Raw genomic sequence first — 7,467 nt, 5'->3', positions numbered from 1 at the left:
AAAAAATAAAACCTTACAGGTAAATTGAGGGCCACTATGTATCTCTCATTAAACTCTTATCTCTTCTTTCTTCCACATGGATAGTCACTATGAAGATCTAATGCTGCAATGTACATTCTTGCATCTGTTTCCTTGTTCAGGATTTTTCTAGGATACATACTTAGAAATGGTGTTGCTGGGTCATAGAATTCACCCACGCTTAACTTTACTAGATGGTGCCAAATTGCTCTCAAATCTGTTGTACCAATGTATACTCCCATTGAGAAGAGTATGAGAGTTCTTACAGCTACATAACTTCAACAACACTTGGTATTGTCAGACTTTTAAATTTTGGCAATCTGATGGATATGAAGTGGTTATTTAAATTGTGCGGTAGCTTACTACATATTTATTGGCCATTTGGATTTTTTCTTATGTTAATTTCCTGTCCATGTCACTTGCTCATTTTTCAATGAGACTCTTTTTTTCCCCTCATAATTGATTTGTAGGATTTTAGGAATTCTGGATCAATAGTCAGTTCTGTACATTTCAAACATAATCCCTCACTCAGTCAGTGGCTTGGCTTATACAGTCTTTTGATGAAGAGAAGTTTTTAGGTTTAATAAAGTTAAATTTATTAATCTTTTTCTTTATATTTTGTGCATTTGGTATCTTGTTTAAGAAATCCTTCCCTATCTTGAGTTTTCAAATTTAGCAGCATAATATTTTTTTCTTATTTTTCAAATTTCCACGGATTAATCTTTTTCTTTATATTTTGTGCATTTGGTATCTTGTTTAAGATATCCTTCCCTATCTTGAGTTTTCAAATTTAGCAGCATAATATTTTTTTCTTATTTTTCAAATTTCCACAGTCTTTAGTGATAGCTCCTATCTTATTCCTAAGTGTTTGTCATTGCCTTCTCTCTTTTTGTTTAATCAATATTACCACCATTTGTACACTTTATTAGTGTGTACAAGGACCATATTTTAGCTATGTTGTTTCTCTTGTCATGGGTCCCTAGAATGCAGAGCCTGTAGTAATGTTCATGTGCTAACACTGCATCAAGAGCACAGGTCCCATGGCTGCAAGAGTGAGAGATAAAAGAAAGTGATGCAGATTTTTCTCATTTTCATTTAAAAAAATCAAAAGCATAATTTTCAATCAGACTGTTAGGTTGGTCTGAATAGCTTCGTCATTGACTTCTTATATTCTTTTTAGAGTACTGTGTTTAAAATTATTCATTCATCACTGCATTTGTGGAGGGTCTAGAAACCCAATTTAAGAATGACTGTACAACACTATTATTACACTATTATTATTACACTTTTTGCTTAGGTTCCTTTCCCCATTCTCTGTGACAGGTCACACGTTCTCAAACCAAACCACATATGTTCATTCAGCTATAAAATTTGTATAATCAGTTCCTGTCAGAACAAATATTACTATTAAAATGTCTCTAGGGAAAAAAAAACCTTTTCATGCCCACTCTTGCCCACGTGTCTTAATGTTTTCTTTAAGCATTTTAATAACCCATCAAATTGTAATTTAAACTGACCATGATTTATAGTAAATTTGGTTTCTTTTCCTTTAACATTAGTATTTTAGTTTGATCAACTCTGTTTAGGTTTTGCCATCTTCTCCTCACTTATTTATTCCAATTTTGGAGTTGAATTTCATAAACGTATATAAAAATGATTCTGTTGGAAAGTAGCAGGAAAATATTAAATAAATATTATGCGTGCATTTATTTAATTCTTTGCCCAACTTTCTAAAACTTTGACTTTACATTTAAAACCTTCATGTACTTTACCCATTTCTTTACCTAAAAATATCTCTTTACCTTGGATATGTACAATTTCTTTCCCTTTGCTGTATTAATTTTCTTGGTTTATGTAATAGCCTCTACACATTGGTGTTGAAACCTTTGTTTGGTGCATTTCTATTCTGCATGTTCAATCTCCATGAAAATTTCTATAATTTATTTTTATTTCTCTGGTTTTTCACGTGCACATCCTGGGCTTTATGACCTGTGTTTTGACATTGTGTCTTTCATCTCGTGGCATAAAATGATCTTTGCGAGGACCTCTTACGTTATAATACAGTCTATGAAAAGTATCAATATTTGCATTTGATCACATTTTAAAAAGTCATATTCTTTTGTTTAAATATCAAAGTGAATATGTAAGTTTTCATTTCCCTGATTAATTTCCCTGCCAAATAGCACAAGTGGCCTTTCCTGGGTGTTTGCGGGCATTTATCTAGTCATTAATTCTCATCATTCTGCTGTCACCCATGCAGTTGCTAAAGTTATGCAATAACCTGTTTATTTTCACCTTGGCATATGTTGAGAGTAGGAAGGGAGATAGATATAGCTATGCTCTCAAATTTTATGTTTATATGATGTTAACTCTAAAGGTCCTTGTGACCTCTGGAGTAAAGGCTCAATGTGCTGTCATTTTCCTTTACTGAGTTGTCAGCTGGATTTAGAGCTGAGTTAATAATGGTGTAAAGAGGGTGTTTTATTTGACACACACTTTTAGTTTTACAGTACAGGGCTACTCAGAAAAAAGATCTTTAGACTTGGAAAGAATATTTCATTTACTCATCTTGCCTAGTTTAGACAACGACATAGAGTCAAAGGTCGACAGAAAACTCTGAAATTACAGAAGTGGCAGTGTGGCTGTTCCTTTACCTTCCACCTGTTGCTTACACCTGTGTGCCTACCTTTCTTTAGCTTTCAGCTTATGAAGGTAACATTTGGATGATAAAACTTAAATGCTACCTCAAGTTACTTTGTATTTCTGATCACACATCTCAAATATCAGCACTCAAAACTGTCCAACAAGCCTTTTATTATACTTTCCTAATAAATTCCTTATTTTATTCCCTAAAATAGCTCTTTCCCACCTTCTTGTCTCTTCTTAGGTGCTCCAATAATTCCACCTCCTTCACTTTCAGCCAGTGACCTTGTTATCTATATACTTCATAAAAAAAAATTGATTCAACCAGAAAGAATCCCCTCATTTCTCTCCACCAGTTGCACCAATCTCCTTCACCTCTCCTCATATGCTCCTCCTTCCCCTCTGTGTCCTTGCTCCCATATTTAGGACAGTAATATGCAATTACCTTCCTCTTTGTGGGAACTTTCTCAGTAGCGTGAGAATAACTTCCCTTGATCCCCAGCTACCACCTGTTTCTTTGACCTATTTACAGTAAAACTTTTGACAGAGTACCACTTTTACTTCTCTCATTCTTTCTGCAGTCTACTTCATTTCATTTCCATCACCCACAAGACTCATGGCCAACATCTTGCCAGAGCCAATGTCCTTGTATTCTTCAACTACTTAGCAGTTTTATGTGATGGACAAATCCTTTTCTTGTGATACTTCCCATCTTGTGTTCCTGACACTACTCTCTCCTCATTTTTCTGCTACCTCCCTGGCTCGTTCTTAGTCCACTTTTCTGGCCCCTCCTCTCTTGCAGATCTCTAAACAGCAGCTATATTCTGGCCCTCTTCTATCAGCATTCTCGACCTGCTGTTACCTAACGCCATGCTCTAGGAACCATCTCTTGATGAATCATAAATTCATATCTCTAGTTTAGATGTCCTGCTGTCTAAATACATATCCAATGACCATCTTGACACCTCCATATGTTTATAAAACACAGTGATAGACTGTCCTTCAGTAGACTTGACATTTTAGAGCATGAAATCCTGTTCAGTATCTCCTCAAAATACACCTGGGGTCTCAAGAGACCATTAAAATATAACAAACCTTCTATTCTACTTACTGATATGCTTGGCCTTATATAGCAGTTTGGAAAAAAGTCATCTGAACATTGTCACCTTACAAATAATATAGTTAATAGGTTGTGAATCACCCCAGAGACTTAAAAAATAGTAAAATTATCAGAGTCTAATTTAATAATTGCCATTGGAAAACCCCATGTTAGGGGGTTTCCAGGTATTTCAGTTGATATCTCGATGTTTTAAAAACTGTTATTTTTAATTCACTCTTTATTTTAGCATAAATTGTGTCTCTCTATTCATTTCAATTATATTTCTCATACCATTCTGTAGATGGGATGAAAAGAGAAGTGTTAATTTCTTTTAACTCCATACTTCAACTACCACATGCATTTATAGTTGTTATTGCTAAATCTATTATCCTATATTTTTTGCCTCCTTAATTAACAAAGCTGTGTACTAGTTTATTTTCTTTGGAGTCACAAGATGCTTGCCACTTTTTTTTTTTTTGAGACAGAGTCTCACTCTTTTTGCCCGGGCTACAGTTAGTGCCATGGCGTCAGCCTAGCTCACAGCAACCTCACACTCCTGGGCTCAAGCAATCCTTCTGCCTCAGCCTCCCGAGTAGCTGGGACTACAGGCATGCGCCACCATGCTAATTTTTTCTGTATATTTTTCGTTGTCCAATTAATTTCTTTCTATTTTTAGTAGAGACGGGGTCTCGCTCTTGCTCAGGCTGGTTTCGAACTCCTGAGCTCAAACAATCCGCCCGCCTCGGCCTCGCAGAGTGCTAGGATTACAGGCGTGAGCTACCGCGCCCGGCCGCTTGCCATTTTTAGTACCATGAAGCTCCCCTTTCTCCTATTCTCAGCTACTTAAGCATTATGTAACTTAAATAGGCAATGCACACCTAGGTATCTGCTTCTATGAACAAATAAACAGTAAGTAAATAAACAAGCTGGAAAGGGCGACAAGATGATGCTTCAAACTATATCAAGCCATCTGGAGACGGATAAACCGCTCCCGTTCACATTGTTTTGTATATTTGAATGAGGCAGTTGACAATTCATGTCTTCAGGACTGTCTACCACATAGTGAGCACAACTGAAAGATGCGTGTGAATACTATCCTGCTTCTTAAATTCTCCAAGTGAAGCAGCAGGTACATCATCCCGGTTTCCATTAGATGTCTACCCTGTTGAACTGTGTGTTCCTAATAACACAAAAGGAAGGAAGCCACCAGGGTGAGCGGGGAAGGCAATGAAACTGCAGGGCTCACATTTAGATCTCTGCTAATGAGGCTCCAGAAAGTTCTTGCAAAATTGATGCAATCTGAGAAGAGTTTTCTGTCAATAGAAACTCCCTCTGTTTTTCCTTTGTCCTTTTATTGCCTGTGTTTATTTTGGGTTCCAGTAAAGATCAAATGACTGACTGTACAGTGACTAACAAGAAACCTGATAGGAGGAGAAAAGAGGAATCTGGCTTTTTTTCATTGCTCCTGATGCCTCATTTTCTTGAATTGGATATAGGTTCTGCTGTAAGAAACTGAGGGGAGGAGTCATTTCTTCAATTTTTTTTTTTTTGCCTCCTTTTAATGGTCGCTTGATCATGTCTTTATTTTTCTGTTTTCCTGTCTTTGTGGTATATTTTCCTTTCATGACTTCTGTCTCAAGACTTCTTTCCATCCAACCATTCTCTTTCCATCCTGCAGAGTGGCTATGGTGAGAAGAGTTCTGCATTCCACACTGACCTTGCCACCAAGAGGTTGTGTGGCCTTTGGCAAATCGTAACCTCCTTGAGGGCCTTATTTATCTCATTTGTAAAATGAAACAGTTTGGTTAGAAATTTTCAGAGTTGGTTCCTGCCAACTCTGACATTCTCTCTCTTTTGGGTCATTTTCATGTGAAAGGTTTCAACTCTCGATGAGCGTGTACGCAGACATCGTTCCAGGTCCTTATAGGAATCACATACCTGCCACCATCCATTGATTAAGTTATTCGTTGCTGCAGTTATCAGAGCTGATCAAAGAACTCTGAACCAGTGTATTACTGGAACCAACGAAGAAAATGCCATCATGATGTTCCAGATCCTTGAATTAGTAGAATAGGAGTAATGAGACCCCTAAGGAATTGCTGAAGTATAAAAAAAAGTTTGAAAAGTTTAGAAAATGTATTGGGCTTTGTGCATCACCTTAACTTCCTAGGTTTAGAATTTCTCATTTATACAATGAAGGTGTGGATTAGATCACAAGTTCTCAACCTGGTAGCACACAAGGAACCTTTATAAAAATACAGATTATTCGGGGTCCGCTAAGACCAATGAAGTCGGTTATCCTAGTGGGGGAAGGGGGACTGAGCATGATGTCCATGTTTTTAAAAGTGCTCCAGGGGATTTACATGAGTATCAAGGCTTGTGAATCACTGAATTAGATGCTCTCTAAGATTCATTTTAGCTCTGATTTTCTGTGAGTCATGGCAGAGGACTCAGCCAACTTTTTCTATAAAGGGTGAAATAGTAAATATTTTCAGCTTTGTGGGCTCTATGGTCCCTATAGCAACTCAGCTCAGCCTGTGTAGGACAAAGCAGCCATAGACAATATGTAAACAAGTGGGCGTGGCTGGATATGGCCTGTGGGCCATAGTTTTGCTGACCCTGGTCTATGAGATAGAATTTACTTTTAAATTGATGGACGACCAGCAAATCATTTTTATCTTGTATCCATCAATAATACATATATAAATCACAAATCACTATAAGACATATAAAGGTTGATACTTAATGACAGAGTACTTTAGGGAAGCCATAGTATTTCAAAATTAAGATGCTTTGGCCTGGTACAGTGGCTCACACCTGTAATCCAGTGTTTTAGGAAGCTGAGGTGGGAGCGTCACTTGAGGCTAAGAGTTCCAGACCAACTCAGGCAACATGGTGAGACTCTGTCTCTAAAAAGAAGTAAATAAATAGATTAGCTGGGTGTGATAGCATGTGCCTGTAGTCCCAGCTGCTCAGGAGGCAGAGGCAAGAGGATCGCTTGAGCCCAGGAATTTGAGGCTGCTGTGAGCTAGGCTGACGCCATGGCACTCTACTCAGGGCAACAGAGTGAGACTCTGTCTCAAATAAATAAATAAATAAATTACTCATTTTTACTGTTAATAATTTATAGCAACATGATATTTGACTGACCTTTTTATGCACTATAGGAGCATAAGTAATAGAAGCAGAAACATAGACCAGAGTTGCAAGAATATGTTTTGGCCAAAGAGTCTGTTTTCTTGATAACCATTAGCTCTTAAGTTTATGTGCATGGACTAAAGATTATGCTAATGGCTTTAATTTGGCCTTGGGTCTCTGGTCTCTGTTAGTATTGAAAAGCATTTAGTTTGAGCCTATTGGGAAGGATCTATGATTTAAAACATGTTAATATCCTCTTTTATATACTTCACAGTTTGAATATTTCTACTGTAAAATATGTGCCAGTTTTTCAGATGATTTTCTTCACATTTATTTCTTGCAATTCTCCTATAACAACCAGTTAGGAAGTCTCTTGACAGTGTTGCCAGTCAGATCTCAGATGAATGAAGATTATTTTCTATTCTCATGGCTTTTGGGGATACTATGGCATGTAGTTTGGGTGTTAATGCATAACTTTGATGCATTGGCTTCTAAACAACCAAAAGGATGGAAGGAAATAGGGCAAATATTTTTGTGAGGGAGAGGAGTCTGGCTTCCTGACTTGTGCT

The 7,467-nt window shown here is 37.2% G+C and overlaps 1 protein-coding gene across 1 annotated transcript in view; it reads left to right on the top strand.

Annotated features, from left to right (window-relative positions):
* Positions 1–7,467, top strand: part of CFTR (cystic fibrosis transmembrane conductance regulator (ATP-binding cassette sub-family C, member 7)) — a 141,760-nt gene that overhangs the window by 97,235 nt on the left and 37,058 nt on the right. The gene's annotated exons all lie outside the window — the stretch shown is intronic.

This window comes from Propithecus coquereli, unplaced genomic scaffold (genome assembly GCF_000956105.1).
Source record: "Propithecus coquereli isolate 6110/MARCELLA unplaced genomic scaffold, Pcoq_1.0 Scaffold4, whole genome shotgun sequence".
Lineage (NCBI taxonomy): Eukaryota > Metazoa > Chordata > Mammalia > Primates > Indriidae > Propithecus > Propithecus coquereli.
Note: the sequence above shows the minus strand (reverse complement) of the source record. Positions and strands in the feature narration are given on the sequence as shown.